We start from the raw sequence: 16,893 nt of genomic DNA, 5'->3' as shown, positions 1-16,893 counted from the left end.
CAGATTGTAAAACGCCCACCGCCTAACGGCCGTACGTCGCATGGGCGGCGATTTCTGCAATAAGGAATATTTTCGGTGTGCGGAATCGGATGAATATTTACGGAATCATTTCAGAGGAGCGGATAGGAAATTTTCCGGAATATGAGGCGTCGGTAGTCCAGTGACCGTTATCGCTTCTCGGCCTTTTGGCTAAGATCAAAGTGTAGTATCTGTTCTTATCAGCTTAATATCTGATACGTGGCTCATTGAGTCACTACGATATTAAACTGATTTTTGGTACTCGGCGGGATGCCCGGGGCTTGCTCCGCTCTCGCCACGGGTCGGCCCGGTATTGCAGTTCTTCCGGGAATGGCCCATTCAATTTCAATAATGTACGATTGGTCTCTCTCTCTCAATAAAAACAGCTCACTGCTGGTCAGTCAGAGTGATATGGTATTTATTCTATACCAGTCACTGTTTGCTTAAAATGTTAATCGTTTGAGCTGACCAGCACATTTTTTCTTTATTTGACGGTTCTCAAACGAACGGCAGCCGGTATAAAAAACAGATATTTTTTTTTATATTTAAAATTTCTCTCCGCTCCTCTCCTTCGTTGTTTACTAATCTAAATTATGTTTTAAAAATCATTTGTCATGGCCAGTATGTGTCAAAATATCACACTTCTGTCCACACAGGACCAGTATTAATTTCACTTTAATATAAAGAAAATAGAAATTTAAATGTAAATTTTTAAAAGTTATTTCAATTTAAAAAAACAAAAATTCATTTTTATTTTTAAACTGACGTACATTGTTACGTACATTGTTTAATGTATTCTTTCCTTCAACGATTTGCATATATCTTGATCCTAATTGATTTCAAAATGTTAAATGAAACATTACAATCAGCAGAATATTAATAACAATGATCCGTTTAAGAAAAAAAAATATAAATAAAAAAAAAAAAAAAAAAAAAATCTAAATTTACAAATTTAAATTTTGTGGTTTTGTTCCGCATCTTTTCTCCTGCCGACCTCACGTCACCTTTTTGTATTCTTTTTCTTTCTCAGTCTCTTCCTATACCTTTTTAACGTTGGCTTGTTCCACAGCGCTAGTCGCCTTGCGCCGCCCGCCAAAGACGTAAAACAACAGGGCGTTGATCGATTCGATATACATCAAGGCGGCGCGGGCGTCAAGGGAAGCCACTATTACGACGTTAAGGTAAGGCGCTATATTTTTTTCCTTGTTTGAGTTTTAGAAATTCATAATGTTACTTGTTTCATTGATTTCGTTAACATTCGCCTTTCCGCTTTGGCAGATTGTAAAACGCCCACCGCCTAACGGCCGTACGTCGCATGGGCGGCGATTTCTGCAATAAGGAATATTTTCGGTGTGCGGAATCGGATGAATATTTACGGAATCATTTCAGAGGAGCGGATAGGAAATTTTCCGGAATATGAGGCGTCGGTAGTCCAGTGACCGTTATCGCTTCTCGGCCTTTTGGCTAAGATCAAAGTGTAGTATCTGTTCTTATCAGCTTAATATCTGATACGTGGCTCATTGAGTCACTACGATATTAAACTGATTTTTGGTACTCGGCGGGATGCCCGGGGCTTGCTCCGCTCTCGCCACGGGTCGGCCCGGTATTGCAGTTCTTCCGGGAATGGCCCATTCAATTTCAATAATGTACGATTGGTCTCTCTCTCTCAATAAAAACAGCTCACTGCTGGTCAGTCAGAGTGATATGGTATTTATTCTATACCAGTCACTGTTTGCTTAAAATGTTAATCGTTTGAGCTGACCAGCACATTTTTTCTTTATTTGACGGTTCTCAAACGAACGGCAGCCGGTATAAAAACAGATATTTTTTTTTATATTTAAAATTTCTCTCCGCTCCTCTCCTTCGTTGTTTACTAATCTAAATTATGTTTTAAAAATCATTTGTCATGGCCAGTATGTGTCAAAATATCACACTTCTGTCCACACAGGACCAGTATTAATTTCACTTTAATATAAAGAAAATAGAAATTTAAATGTAAATTTTTAAAAGTTATTTCAATTTAAAAAAACAAAAATTCATTTTTATTTTTAAACTGACGTACATTGTTACGTACATTGTTTAATGTATTCTTTCCTTCAACGATTTGCATATATCTTGATCCTAATTGATTTCAAAATGTTAAATGAAACATTACAATCAGCAGAATATTAATAACAATGATCCGTTTAAGAAAAAAAAATATAAAATAAAAAAAAAAAAAAAAAAAAATCTAAATTTACAAATTTAAATTTTGTGGTTTTGTTCCGCATCTTTTCTCCTGCCGACCTCACGTCACCTTTTTGTATTCTTTTTCTTTCTCAGTCTCTTCCTATACCTTTTTAACGTTGGCTTGTTCCACAGCGCTAGTCGCCTTGCGCCGCCCGCCAAAGACGTAAAACAACAGGGCGTTGATCGATTCGATATACATCAAGGCGGCGCGGGCGTCAAGGGAAGCCACTATTACGACGTTAAGGTAAGGCGCTATATTTTTTTCCTTGTTTGAGTTTTAGAAATTCATAATGTTACTTGTTTCATTGATTTCGTTAACATTCGCCTTTCCGCTTTGGCAGATTGTAAAACGCCCACCGCCTAACGGCCGTACGTCGCATGGGCGGCGATTTCTGCAATAAGGAATATTTTCGGTGTGCGGAATCGGATGAATATTTACGGAATCATTTCAGAGGAGCGGATAGGAAATTTTCCGGAATATGAGGCGTCGGTAGTCCAGTGACCGTTATCGCTTCTCGGCCTTTTGGCTAAGATCAAAGTGTAGTATCTGTTCTTATCAGCTTAATATCTGATACGTGGCTCATTGAGTCACTACGATATTAAACTGATTTTTGGTACTCGGCGGGATGCCCGGGGCTTGCTCCGCTCTCGCCACGGGTCGGCCCGGTATTGCAGTTCTTCCGGGAATGGCCCATTCAATTTCAATAATGTACGATTGGTCTCTCTCTCTCAATAAAAACAGCTCACTGCTGGTCAGTCAGAGTGATATGGTATTTATTCTATACCAGTCACTGTTTGCTTAAAATGTTAATCGTTTGAGCTGACCAGCACATTTTTTCTTTATTTGACGGTTCTCAAACGAACGGCAGCCGGTATAAAAACAGATATTTTTTTTTATATTTAAAATTTCTCTCCGCTCCTCTCCTTCGTTGTTTACTAATCTAAATTATGTTTTAAAAATCATTTGTCATGGCCAGTATGTGTCAAAATATCACACTTCTGTCCACACAGGACCAGTATTAATTTCACTTTAATATAAAGAAAATAGAAATTTAAATGTAAATTTTTAAAAGTTATTTCAATTTAAAAAAACAAAAATTCATTTTTATTTTTAAACTGACGTACATTGTTACGTACATTGTTTAATGTATTCTTTCCTTCAACGATTTGCATATATCTTGATCCTAATTGATTTCAAAATGTTAAATGAAACATTACAATCAGCAGAATATTAATAACAATGATCCGTTTAAGAAAAAAAAATATAAATAAAAAAAAAAAAAAAAAAAAATCTAAATTTACAAATTTAAATTTTGTGGTTTTGTTCCGCATCTTTTCTCCTGCCGACCTCACGTCACCTTTTTGTATTCTTTTTCTTTCTCAGTCTCTTCCTATACCTTTTTAACGTTGGCTTGTTCCACAGCGCTAGTCGCCTTGCGCCGCCCGCCAAAGACGTAAAACAACAGGGCGTTGATCGATTCGATATACATCAAGGCGGCGCGGGCGTCAAGGGAAGCCACTATTACGACGTTAAGGTAAGGCGCTATATTTTTTTCCTTGTTTGAGTTTTAGAAATTCATAATGTTACTTGTTTCATTGATTTCGTTAACATTCGCCTTTCCGCTTTGGCAGATTGTAAAACGCCCACCGCCTAACGGCCGTACGTCGCATGGGCGGCGATTTCTGCAATAAGGAATATTTTCGGTGTGCGGAATCGGATGAATATTTACGGAATCATTTCAGAGGAGCGGATAGGAAATTTTCCGGAATATGAGGCGTCGGTAGTCCAGTGACCGTTATCGCTTCTCGGCCTTTTGGCTAAGATCAAAGTGTAGTATCTGTTCTTATCAGCTTAATATCTGATACGTGGCTCATTGAGTCACTACGATATTAAACTGATTTTTGGTACTCGGCGGGATGCCCGGGGCTTGCTCCGCTCTCGCCACGGGTCGGCCCGGTATTGCAGTTCTTCCGGGAATGGCCCATTCAATTTCAATAATGTACGATTGGTCTCTCTCTCTCAATAAAAACAGCTCACTGCTGGTCAGTCAGAGTGATATGGTATTTATTCTATACCAGTCACTGTTTGCTTAAAATGTTAATCGTTTGAGCTGACCAGCACATTTTTTTCTTTATTTGACGGTTCTCAAACGAACGGCAGCCGGTATAAAAACAGATATTTTTTTTTATATTTAAAATTTCTCTCCGCTCCTCTCCTTCGTTGTTTACTAATCTAAATTATGTTTTAAAAATCATTTGTCATGGCCAGTATGTGTCAAAATATCACACTTCTGTCCACACAGGACCAGTATTAATTTCACTTTAATATAAAGAAAATAGAAATTTAAATGTAAATTTTTAAAAGTTATTTCAATTTAAAAAAACAAAAATTCATTTTTATTTTTAAACTGACGTACATTGTTACGTACATTGTTTAATGTATTCTTTCCTTCAACGATTTGCATATATCTTGATCCTAATTGATTTCAAAATGTTAAATGAAACATTACAATCAGCAGAATATTAATAACAATGATCCGTTTAAGAAAAAAAAATATAAATAAAAAAAAAAAAAAAAAAAAAATCTAAATTTACAAATTTAAATTTTGTGGTTTTGTTCCGCATCTTTTCTCCTGCCGACCTCACGTCACCTTTTTGTATTCTTTTTCTTTCTCAGTCTCTTCCTATACCTTTTTAACGTTGGCTTGTTCCACAGCGCTAGTCGCCTTGCGCCGCCCGCCAAAGACGTAAAACAACAGGGCGTTGATCGATTCGATATACATCAAGGCGGCGCGGGCGTCAAGGGAAGCCACTATTACGACGTTAAGGTAAGGCGCTATATTTTTTTCCTTGTTTGAGTTTTAGAAATTCATAATGTTACTTGTTTCATTGATTTCGTTAACATTCGCCTTTCCGCTTTGGCAGATTGTAAAACGCCCACCGCCTAACGGCCGTACGTCGCATGGGCGGCGATTTCTGCAATAAGGAATATTTTCGGTGTGCGGAATCGGATGAATATTTACGGAATCATTTCAGAGGAGCGGATAGGAAATTTTCCGGAATATGAGGCGTCGGTAGTCCAGTGACCGTTATCGCTTCTCGGCCTTTTGGCTAAGATCAAAGTGTAGTATCTGTTCTTATCAGCTTAATATCTGATACGTGGCTCATTGAGTCACTACGATATTAAACTGATTTTTGGTACTCGGCGGGATGCCCGGGGCTTGCTCCGCTCTCGCCACGGGTCGGCCCGGTATTGCAGTTCTTCCGGGAATGGCCCATTCAATTTCAATAATGTACGATTGGTCTCTCTCTCTCAATAAAAACAGCTCACTGCTGGTCAGTCAGAGTGATATGGTATTTATTCTATACCAGTCACTGTTTGCTTAAAATGTTAATCGTTTGAGCTGACCAGCACATTTTTTCTTTATTTGACGGTTCTCAAACGAACGGCAGCCGGTATAAAAACAGATATTTTTTTTTTATATTTAAAATTTCTCTCCGCTCCTCTCCTTCGTTGTTTACTAATCTAAATTATGTTTTAAAAATCATTTGTCATGGCCAGTATGTGTCAAAATATCACACTTCTGTCCACACAGGACCAGTATTAATTTCACTTTAATATAAAGAAAATAGAAATTTAAATGTAAATTTTTAAAAGTTATTTCAATTTAAAAAAACAAAAATTCATTTTTATTTTTAAACTGACGTACATTGTTACGTACATTGTTTAATGTATTCTTTCCTTCAACGATTTGCATATATCTTGATCCTAATTGATTTCAAAATGTTAAATGAAACATTACAATCAGCAGAATATTAATAACAATGATCCGTTTAAGAAAAAAAAATATAAATAAAAAAAAAAAAAAAAAAAAATCTAAATTTACAAATTTAAATTTTGTGGTTTTGTTCCGCATCTTTTCTCCTGCCGACCTCACGTCACCTTTTTGTATTCTTTTTCTTTCTCAGTCTCTTCCTATACCTTTTTAACGTTGGCTTGTTCCACAGCGCTAGTCGCCTTGCGCCGCCCGCCAAAGACGTAAAACAACAGGGCGTTGATCGATTCGATATACATCAAGGCGGCGCGGGCGTCAAGGGAAGCCACTATTACGACGTTAAGGTAAGGCGCTATATTTTTTTCCTTGTTTGAGTTTTAGAAATTCATAATGTTACTTGTTTCATTGATTTCGTTAACATTCGCCTTTCCGCTTTGGCAGATTGTAAAACGCCCACCGCCTAACGGCCGTACGTCGCATGGGCGGCGATTTCTGCAATAAGGAATATTTTCGGTGTGCGGAATCGGATGAATATTTACGGAATCATTTCAGAGGAGCGGATAGGAAATTTTCCGGAATATGAGGCGTCGGTAGTCCAGTGACCGTTATCGCTTCTCGGCCTTTTGGCTAAGATCAAAGTGTAGTATCTGTTCTTATCAGCTTAATATCTGATACGTGGCTCATTGAGTCACTACGATATTAAACTGATTTTTGGTACTCGGCGGGATGCCCGGGGCTTGCTCCGCTCTCGCCACGGGTCGGCCCGGTATTGCAGTTCTTCCGGGAATGGCCCATTCAATTTCAATAATGTACGATTGGTCTCTCTCTCTCAATAAAAACAGCTCACTGCTGGTCAGTCAGAGTGATATGGTATTTATTCTATACCAGTCACTGTTTGCTTAAAATGTTAATCGTTTGAGCTGACCAGCACATTTTTTCTTTATTTGACGGTTCTCAAACGAACGGCAGCCGGTATAAAAACAGATATTTTTTTTTATATTTAAAATTTCTCTCCGCTCCTCTCCTTCGTTGTTTACTAATCTAAATTATGTTTTAAAAATCATTTGTCATGGCCAGTATGTGTCAAAATATCACACTTCTGTCCACACAGGACCAGTATTAATTTCACTTTAATATAAAGAAAATAGAAATTTAAATGTAAATTTTTAAAAGTTATTTCAATTTAAAAAAACAAAAATTCATTTTTATTTTTAAACTGACGTACATTGTTACGTACATTGTTTAATGTATTCTTTCCTTCAACGATTTGCATATATCTTGATCCTAATTGATTTCAAAATGTTAAATGAAACATTACAATCAGCAGAATATTAATAACAATGATCCGTTTAAGAAAAAAAAATATAAATAAAAAAAAAAAAAAAAAAAAATCTAAATTTACAAATTTAAATTTTGTGGTTTTGTTCCGCATCTTTTCTCCTGCCGACCTCACGTCACCTTTTTGTATTCTTTTTCTTTCTCAGTCTCTTCCTATACCTTTTTAACGTTGGCTTGTTCCACAGCGCTAGTCGCCTTGCGCCGCCCGCCAAAGACGTAAAACAACAGGGCGTTGATCGATTCGATATACATCAAGGCGGCGCGGGCGTCAAGGGAAGCCACTATTACGACGTTAAGGTAAGGCGCTATATTTTTTTCCTTGTTTGAGTTTTAGAAATTCATAATGTTACTTGTTTCATTGATTTCGTTAACATTCGCCTTTCCGCTTTGGCAGATTGTAAAACGCCCACCGCCTAACGGCCGTACGTCGCATGGGCGGCGATTTCTGCAATAAGGAATATTTTCGGTGTGCGGAATCGGATGAATATTTACGGAATCATTTCAGAGGAGCGGATAGGAAATTTTCCGGAATATGAGGCGTCGGTAGTCCAGTGACCGTTATCGCTTCTCGGCCTTTTGGCTAAGATCAAAGTGTAGTATCTGTTCTTATCAGCTTAATATCTGATACGTGGCTCATTGAGTCACTACGATATTAAACTGATTTTTGGTACTCGGCGGGATGCCCGGGGCTTGCTCCGCTCTCGCCACGGGTCGGCCCGGTATTGCAGTTCTTCCGGGAATGGCCCATTCAATTTCAATAATGTACGATTGGTCTCTCTCTCTCAATAAAAACAGCTCACTGCTGGTCAGTCAGAGTGATATGGTATTTATTCTATACCAGTCACTGTTTGCTTAAAATGTTAATCGTTTGAGCTGACCAGCACATTTTTTCTTTATTTGACGGTTCTCAAACGAACGGCAGCCGGTATAAAAACAGATATTTTTTTTTTATATTTAAAATTTCTCTCCGCTCCTCTCCTTCGTTGTTTACTAATCTAAATTATGTTTTAAAAATCATTTGTCATGGCCAGTATGTGTCAAAATATCACACTTCTGTCCACACAGGACCAGTATTAATTTCACTTTAATATAAAGAAAATAGAAATTTAAATGTAAATTTTTAAAAGTTATTTCAATTTAAAAAAACAAAAATTCATTTTTATTTTTAAACTGACGTACATTGTTACGTACATTGTTTAATGTATTCTTTCCTTCAACGATTTGCATATATCTTGATCCTAATTGATTTCAAAATGTTAAATGAAACATTACAATCAGCAGAATATTAATAACAATGATCCGTTTAAGAAAAAAAAATATAAATAAAAAAAAAAAAAAAAAAAAATCTAAATTTACAAATTTAAATTTTGTGGTTTTGTTCCGCATCTTTTCTCCTGCCGACCTCACGTCACCTTTTTGTATTCTTTTTCTTTCTCAGTCTCTTCCTATACCTTTTTAACGTTGGCTTGTTCCACAGCGCTAGTCGCCTTGCGCCGCCCGCCAAAGACGTAAAACAACAGGGCGTTGATCGATTCGATATACATCAAGGCGGCGCGGGCGTCAAGGGAAGCCACTATTACGACGTTAAGGTAAGGCGCTATATTTTTTTCCTTGTTTGAGTTTTAGAAATTCATAATGTTACTTGTTTCATTGATTTCGTTAACATTCGCCTTTCCGCTTTGGCAGATTGTAAAACGCCCACCGCCTAACGGCCGTACGTCGCATGGGCGGCGATTTCTGCAATAAGGAATATTTTCGGTGTGCGGAATCGGATGAATATTTACGGAATCATTTCAGAGGAGCGGATAGGAAATTTTCCGGAATATGAGGCGTCGGTAGTCCAGTGACCGTTATCGCTTCTCGGCCTTTTGGCTAAGATCAAAGTGTAGTATCTGTTCTTATCAGCTTAATATCTGATACGTGGCTCATTGAGTCACTACGATATTAAACTGATTTTTGGTACTCGGCGGGATGCCCGGGGCTTGCTCCGCTCTCGCCACGGGTCGGCCCGGTATTGCAGTTCTTCCGGGAATGGCCCATTCAATTTCAATAATGTACGATTGGTCTCTCTCTCTCAATAAAAACAGCTCACTGCTGGTCAGTCAGAGTGATATGGTATTTATTCTATACCAGTCACTGTTTGCTTAAAATGTTAATCGTTTGAGCTGACCAGCACATTTTTTCTTTATTTGACGGTTCTCAAACGAACGGCAGCCGGTATAAAAACAGATATTTTTTTTTATATTTAAAATTTCTCTCCGCTCCTCTCCTTCGTTGTTTACTAATCTAAATTATGTTTTAAAAATCATTTGTCATGGCCAGTATGTGTCAAAATATCACACTTCTGTCCACACAGGACCAGTATTAATTTCACTTTAATATAAAGAAAATAGAAATTTAAATGTAAATTTTTAAAAGTTATTTCAATTTAAAAAAACAAAAATTCATTTTTATTTTTAAACTGACGTACATTGTTACGTACATTGTTTAATGTATTCTTTCCTTCAACGATTTGCATATATCTTGATCCTAATTGATTTCAAAATGTTAAATGAAACATTACAATCAGCAGAATATTAATAACAATGATCCGTTTAAGAAAAAAAAATATAAATAAAAAAAAAAAAAAAAAAAAAATCTAAATTTACAAATTTAAATTTTGTGGTTTTGTTCCGCATCTTTTCTCCTGCCGACCTCACGTCACCTTTTTGTATTCTTTTTCTTTCTCAGTCTCTTCCTATACCTTTTTAACGTTGGCTTGTTCCACAGCGCTAGTCGCCTTGCGCCGCCCGCCAAAGACGTAAAACAACAGGGCGTTGATCGATTCGATATACATCAAGGCGGCGCGGGCGTCAAGGGAAGCCACTATTACGACGTTAAGGTAAGGCGCTATATTTTTTTCCTTGTTTGAGTTTTAGAAATTCATAATGTTACTTGTTTCATTGATTTCGTTAACATTCGCCTTTCCGCTTTGGCAGATTGTAAAACGCCCACCGCCTAACGGCCGTACGTCGCATGGGCGGCGATTTCTGCAATAAGGAATATTTTCGGTGTGCGGAATCGGATGAATATTTACGGAATCATTTCAGAGGAGCGGATAGGAAATTTTCCGGAATATGAGGCGTCGGTAGTCCAGTGACCGTTATCGCTTCTCGGCCTTTTGGCTAAGATCAAAGTGTAGTATCTGTTCTTATCAGCTTAATATCTGATACGTGGCTCATTGAGTCACTACGATATTAAACTGATTTTTGGTACTCGGCGGGATGCCCGGGGCTTGCTCCGCTCTCGCCACGGGTCGGCCCGGTATTGCAGTTCTTCCGGGAATGGCCCATTCAATTTCAATAATGTACGATTGGTCTCTCTCTCTCAATAAAAACAGCTCACTGCTGGTCAGTCAGAGTGATATGGTATTTATTCTATACCAGTCACTGTTTGCTTAAAATGTTAATCGTTTGAGCTGACCAGCACATTTTTTCTTTATTTGACGGTTCTCAAACGAACGGCAGCCGGTATAAAAACAGATATTTTTTTTTATATTTAAAATTTCTCTCCGCTCCTCTCCTTCGTTGTTTACTAATCTAAATTATGTTTTAAAAATCATTTGTCATGGCCAGTATGTGTCAAAATATCACACTTCTGTCCACACAGGACCAGTATTAATTTCACTTTAATATAAAGAAAATAGAAATTTAAATGTAAATTTTTAAAAGTTATTTCAATTTAAAAAAACAAAAATTCATTTTTATTTTTAAACTGACGTACATTGTTACGTACATTGTTTAATGTATTCTTTCCTTCAACGATTTGCATATATCTTGATCCTAATTGATTTCAAAATGTTAAATGAAACATTACAATCAGCAGAATATTAATAACAATGATCCGTTTAAGAAAAAAAAATATAAATAAAAAAAAAAAAAAAAAAAAATCTAAATTTACAAATTTAAATTTTGTGGTTTTGTTCCGCATCTTTTCTCCTGCCGACCTCACGTCACCTTTTTGTATTCTTTTTCTTTCTCAGTCTCTTCCTATACCTTTTTAACGTTGGCTTGTTCCACAGCGCTAGTCGCCTTGCGCCGCCCGCCAAAGACGTAAAACAACAGGGCGTTGATCGATTCGATATACATCAAGGCGGCGCGGGCGTCAAGGGAAGCCACTATTACGACGTTAAGGTAAGGCGCTATATTTTTTTCCTTGTTTGAGTTTTAGAAATTCATAATGTTACTTGTTTCATTGATTTCGTTAACATTCGCCTTTCCGCTTTGGCAGATTGTAAAACGCCCACCGCCTAACGGCCGTACGTCGCATGGGCGGCGATTTCTGCAATAAGGAATATTTTCGGTGTGCGGAATCGGATGAATATTTACGGAATCATTTCAGAGGAGCGGATAGGAAATTTTCCGGAATATGAGGCGTCGGTAGTCCAGTGACCGTTATCGCTTCTCGGCCTTTTGGCTAAGATCAAAGTGTAGTATCTGTTCTTATCAGCTTAATATCTGATACGTGGCTCATTGAGTCACTACGATATTAAACTGATTTTTGGTACTCGGCGGGATGCCCGGGGCTTGCTCCGCTCTCGCCACGGGTCGGCCCGGTATTGCAGTTCTTCCGGGAATGGCCCATTCAATTTCAATAATGTACGATTGGTCTCTCTCTCTCAATAAAAACAGCTCACTGCTGGTCAGTCAGAGTGATATGGTATTTATTCTATACCAGTCACTGTTTGCTTAAAATGTTAATCGTTTGAGCTGACCAGCACATTTTTTCTTTATTTGACGGTTCTCAAACGAACGGCAGCCGGTATAAAAACAGATATTTTTTTTTATATTTAAAATTTCTCTCCGCTCCTCTCCTTCGTTGTTTACTAATCTAAATTATGTTTTAAAAATCATTTGTCATGGCCAGTATGTGTCAAAATATCACACTTCTGTCCACACAGGACCAGTATTAATTTCACTTTAATATAAAGAAAATAGAAATTTAAATGTAAATTTTTAAAAGTTATTTCAATTTAAAAAAACAAAAATTCATTTTTATTTTTAAACTGACGTACATTGTTACGTACATTGTTTAATGTATTCTTTCCTTCAACGATTTGCATATTCTTGATCCTAATTGATTTCAAAATGTTAAATGAAACATTACAATCAGCAGAATATTAATAACAATGATCCGTTTAAGAAAAAAAAATATAAATAAAAAAAAAAAAAAAAAAAAATCTAAATTTACAAATTTAAATTTTGTGGTTTTGTTCCGCATCTTTTCTCCTGCCGACCTCACGTCACCTTTTTGTATTCTTTTTCTTTCTCAGTCTCTTCCTATACCTTTTTAACGTTGGCTTGTTCCACAGCGCTAGTCGCCTTGCGCCGCCCGCCAAAGACGTAAAACAACAGGGCGTTGATCGATTCGATATACATCAAGGCGGCGCGGGCGTCAAGGGAAGCCACTATTACGACGTTAAGGTAAGGCGCTATATTTTTTTCCTTGTTTGAGTTTTAGAAATTCATAATGTTACTTGTTTCATTGATTTCGTTAACATTCGCCTTTCCGCTTTGGCAGATTGTAAAACGCCCACCGCCTAACGGCCGTACGTCGCATGGGCGGCGATTTCTGCAATAAGGAATATTTTCGGTGTGCGGAATCGGATGAATATTTACGGAATCATTTCAGAGGAGCGGATAGGAAATTTTCCGGAATATGAGGCGTCGGTAGTCCAGTGACCGTTATCGCTTCTCGGCCTTTTGGCTAAGATCAAAGTGTAGTATCTGTTCTTATCAGCTTAATATCTGATACGTGGCTCATTGAGTCACTACGATATTAAACTGATTTTTGGTACTCGGCGGGATGCCCGGGGCTTGCTCCGCTCTCGCCACGGGTCGGCCCGGTATTGCAGTTCTTCCGGGAATGGCCCATTCAATTTCAATAATGTACGATTGGTCTCTCTCTCTCAATAAAAACAGCTCACTGCTGGTCAGTCAGAGTGATATGGTATTTATTCTATACCAGTCACTGTTTGCTTAAAATGTTAATCGTTTGAGCTGACCAGCACATTTTTTCTTTATTTGACGGTTCTCAAACGAACGGCAGCCGGTATAAAAACAGATATTTTTTTTTATATTTAAAATTTCTCTCCGCTCCTCTCCTTCGTTGTTTACTAATCTAAATTATGTTTTAAAAATCATTTGTCATGGCCAGTATGTGTCAAAATATCACACTTCTGTCCACACAGGACCAGTATTAATTTCACTTTAATATAAAGAAAATAGAAATTTAAATGTAAATTTTTAAAAGTTATTTCAATTTAAAAAAACAAAAATTCATTTTTATTTTTAAACTGACGTACATTGTTACGTACATTGTTTAATGTATTCTTTCCTTCAACGATTTGCATATATCTTGATCCTAATTGATTTCAAAATGTTAAATGAAACATTACAATCAGCAGAATATTAATAACAATGATCCGTTTAAGAAAAAAAAATATAAATAAAAAAAAAAAAAAAAAAAAATCTAAATTTACAAATTTAAATTTTGTGGTTTTGTTCCGCATCTTTTCTCCTGCCGACCTCACGTCACCTTTTTGTATTCTTTTTCTTTCTCAGTCTCTTCCTATACCTTTTTAACGTTGGCTTGTTCCACAGCGCTAGTCGCCTTGCGCCGCCCGCCAAAGACGTAAAACAACAGGGCGTTGATCGATTCGATATACATCAAGGCGGCGCGGGCGTCAAGGGAAGCCACTATTACGACGTTAAGGTAAGGCGCTATATTTTTTTCCTTGTTTGAGTTTTAGAAATTCATAATGTTACTTGTTTCATTGATTTCGTTAACATTCGCCTTTCCGCTTTGGCAGATTGTAAAACGCCCACCGCCTAACGGCCGTACGTCGCATGGGCGGCGATTTCTGCAATAAGGAATATTTTCGGTGTGCGGAATCGGATGAATATTTACGGAATCATTTCAGAGGAGCGGATAGGAAATTTTCCGGAATATGAGGCGTCGGTAGTCCAGTGACCGTTATCGCTTCTCGGCCTTTTGGCTAAGATCAAAGTGTAGTATCTGTTCTTATCAGCTTAATATCTGATACGTGGCTCATTGAGTCACTACGATATTAAACTGATTTTTGGTACTCGGCGGGATGCCCGGGGCTTGCTCCGCTCTCGCCACGGGTCGGCCCGGTATTGCAGTTCTTCCGGGAATGGCCCATTCAATTTCAATAATGTACGATTGGTCTCTCTCTCTCAATAAAAACAGCTCACTGCTGGTCAGTCAGAGTGATATGGTATTTATTCTATACCAGTCACTGTTTGCTTAAAATGTTAATCGTTTGAGCTGACCAGCACATTTTTTCTTTATTTGACGGTTCTCAAACGAACGGCAGCCGGTATAAAAACAGATATTTTTTTTTATATTTAAAATTTCTCTCCGCTCCTCTCCTTCGTTGTTTACTAATCTAAATTATGTTTTAAAAATCATTTGTCATGGCCAGTATGTGTCAAAATATCACACTTCTGTCCACACAGGACCAGTATTAATTTCACTTTAATATAAAGAAAATAGAAATTTAAATGTAAATTTTTAAAAGTTATTTCAATTTAAAAAAACAAAAATTCATTTTTATTTTTAAACTGACGTACATTGTTACGTACATTGTTTAATGTATTCTTTCCTTCAACGATTTGCATATATCTTGATCCTAATTGATTTCAAAATGTTAAATGAAACATTACAATCAGCAGAATATTAATAACAATGATCCGTTTAAGAAAAAAAAATATAAATAAAAAAAAAAAAAAAAAAAAAATCTAAATTTACAAATTTAAATTTTGTGGTTTTGTTCCGCATCTTTTCTCCTGCCGACCTCACGTCACCTTTTTGTATTCTTTTTCTTTCTCAGTCTCTTCCTATACCTTTTTAACGTTGGCTTGTTCCACAGCGCTAGTCGCCTTGCGCCGCCCGCCAAAGACGTAAAACAACAGGGCGTTGATCGATTCGATATACATCAAGGCGGCGCGGGCGTCAAGGGAAGCCACTATTACGACGTTAAGGTAAGGCGCTATATTTTTTTCCTTGTTTGAGTTTTAGAAATTCATAATGTTACTTGTTTCATTGATTTCGTTAACATTCGCCTTTCCGCTTTGGCAGATTGTAAAACGCCCACCGCCTAACGGCCGTACGTCGCATGGGCGGCGATTTCTGCAATAAGGAATATTTTCGGTGTGCGGAATCGGATGAATATTTACGGAATCATTTCAGAGGAGCGGATAGGAAATTTTCCGGAATATGAGGCGTCGGTAGTCCAGTGACCGTTATCGCTTCTCGGCCTTTTGGCTAAGATCAAAGTGTAGTATCTGTTCTTATCAGCTTAATATCTGATACGTGGCTCATTGAGTCACTACGATATTAAACTGATTTTTGGTACTCGGCGGGATGCCCGGGGCTTGCTCCGCTCTCGCCACGGGTCGGCCCGGTATTGCAGTTCTTCCGGGAATGGCCCATTCAATTTCAATAATGTACGATTGGTCTCTCTCTCTCAATAAAAACAGCTCACTGCTGGTCAGTCAGAGTGATATGGTATTTATTCTATACCAGTCACTGTTTGCTTAAAATGTTAATCGTTTGAGCTGACCAGCACATTTTTTCTTTATTTGACGGTTCTCAAACGAACGGCAGCCGGTATAAAAACAGATATTTTTTTTTATATTTAAAATTTCTCTCCGCTCCTCTCCTTCGTTGTTTACTAATCTAAATTATGTTTTAAAAATCATTTGTCATGGCCAGTATGTGTCAAAATATCACACTTCTGTCCACACAGGACCAGTATTAATTTCACTTTAATATAAAGAAAATAGAAATTTAAATGTAAATTTTTAAAAGTTATTTCAATTTAAAAAAACAAAAATTCATTTTTATTTTTAAACTGACGTACATTGTTACGTACATTGTTTAATGTATTCTTTCCTTCAACGATTTGCATATATCTTGATCCTAATTGATTTCAAAATGTTAAATGAAACATTACAATCAGCAGAATATTAATAACAATGATCCGTTTAAGAAAAAAAAATATAAATAAAAAAAAAAAAAAAAAAAAAATCTAAATTTACAAATTTAAATTTTGTGGTTTTGTTCCGCATCTTTTCTCCTGCCGACCTCACGTCACCTTTTTGTATTCTTTTTCTTTCTCAGTCTCTTCCTATACCTTTTTAACGTTGGCTTGTTCCACAGCGCTAGTCGCCTTGCGCCGCCCGCCAAAGACGTAAAACAACAGGGCGTTGATCGATTCGATATACATCAAGGCGGCGCGGGCGTCAAGGGAAGCCACTATTACGACGTTAAGGTAAGGCGCTATATTTTTTTCCTTGTTTGAGTTTTAGAAATTCATAATGTTACTTGTTTCATTGATTTCGTTAACATTCGCCTTTCCGCTTTGGCAGATTGTAAAACGCCCACCGCCTAACGGCCGTACGTCGCATGGGCGGCGATTTCTGCAATAAGGAATATTTTCGGTGTGCGGAATCGGATGAATATTTAC

General features: G+C 37.3%; 13 non-coding genes across 13 annotated transcripts; all 13 read left to right on the top strand.

The window, feature by feature from the left end:
- The first annotated feature begins 169 nt into the window (after positions 1-169).
- On the top strand, positions 170-362 carry LOC131958105 (U2 spliceosomal RNA). The gene has a single exon (XR_009389197.1). It is a non-coding gene; the product is annotated as a U2 spliceosomal RNA (small nuclear RNA).
- A 1,100-nt stretch (positions 363-1,462) lies between these two features.
- Positions 1,463-1,655, top strand: LOC131958104 (U2 spliceosomal RNA). The gene has a single exon (XR_009389196.1). It is a non-coding gene; the product is annotated as a U2 spliceosomal RNA (small nuclear RNA).
- A 1,099-nt stretch (positions 1,656-2,754) lies between these two features.
- Positions 2,755-2,947, top strand: LOC131958103 (U2 spliceosomal RNA). Its single transcript, XR_009389195.1, has one exon. It is a non-coding gene; the product is annotated as a U2 spliceosomal RNA (small nuclear RNA).
- Positions 2,948-4,045: 1,098 nt separating this feature from the next.
- Positions 4,046-4,238, top strand: LOC131958101 (U2 spliceosomal RNA). The gene has a single exon (XR_009389194.1). It is a non-coding gene; the product is annotated as a U2 spliceosomal RNA (small nuclear RNA).
- A 1,100-nt stretch (positions 4,239-5,338) lies between these two features.
- Positions 5,339-5,531, top strand: LOC131958100 (U2 spliceosomal RNA). The gene has a single exon (XR_009389193.1). It is a non-coding gene; the product is annotated as a U2 spliceosomal RNA (small nuclear RNA).
- Positions 5,532-6,630: 1,099 nt separating this feature from the next.
- On the top strand, positions 6,631-6,823 carry LOC131958099 (U2 spliceosomal RNA). The gene has a single exon (XR_009389192.1). It is a non-coding gene; the product is annotated as a U2 spliceosomal RNA (small nuclear RNA).
- A 1,098-nt stretch (positions 6,824-7,921) lies between these two features.
- Positions 7,922-8,114, top strand: LOC131958098 (U2 spliceosomal RNA). Its single transcript, XR_009389191.1, has one exon. It is a non-coding gene; the product is annotated as a U2 spliceosomal RNA (small nuclear RNA).
- A 1,099-nt stretch (positions 8,115-9,213) lies between these two features.
- LOC131958097 (U2 spliceosomal RNA) lies at positions 9,214-9,406 on the top strand. Its single transcript, XR_009389190.1, has one exon. It is a non-coding gene; the product is annotated as a U2 spliceosomal RNA (small nuclear RNA).
- A 1,099-nt stretch (positions 9,407-10,505) lies between these two features.
- On the top strand, positions 10,506-10,698 carry LOC131958095 (U2 spliceosomal RNA). The gene has a single exon (XR_009389188.1). It is a non-coding gene; the product is annotated as a U2 spliceosomal RNA (small nuclear RNA).
- A 1,098-nt stretch (positions 10,699-11,796) lies between these two features.
- LOC131958094 (U2 spliceosomal RNA) lies at positions 11,797-11,989 on the top strand. The gene has a single exon (XR_009389187.1). It is a non-coding gene; the product is annotated as a U2 spliceosomal RNA (small nuclear RNA).
- Positions 11,990-13,086: 1,097 nt separating this feature from the next.
- Positions 13,087-13,279, top strand: LOC131958093 (U2 spliceosomal RNA). The gene has a single exon (XR_009389186.1). It is a non-coding gene; the product is annotated as a U2 spliceosomal RNA (small nuclear RNA).
- A 1,098-nt stretch (positions 13,280-14,377) lies between these two features.
- LOC131958092 (U2 spliceosomal RNA) lies at positions 14,378-14,570 on the top strand. Its single transcript, XR_009389185.1, has one exon. It is a non-coding gene; the product is annotated as a U2 spliceosomal RNA (small nuclear RNA).
- A 1,099-nt stretch (positions 14,571-15,669) lies between these two features.
- On the top strand, positions 15,670-15,862 carry LOC131958091 (U2 spliceosomal RNA). The gene has a single exon (XR_009389184.1). It is a non-coding gene; the product is annotated as a U2 spliceosomal RNA (small nuclear RNA).
- Positions 15,863-16,893: the final 1,031 nt, after the last annotated feature.

This window comes from Physella acuta, unplaced genomic scaffold, assembly GCF_028476545.2.
Source record: "Physella acuta isolate Inbredline_101_S28 unplaced genomic scaffold, ASM2847654v3 ptg001289l, whole genome shotgun sequence".
Taxonomy (NCBI): domain Eukaryota; kingdom Metazoa; phylum Mollusca; class Gastropoda; family Physidae; genus Physella; species Physella acuta.
This window is presented reverse-complemented; position numbering and strand designations above follow the sequence as displayed.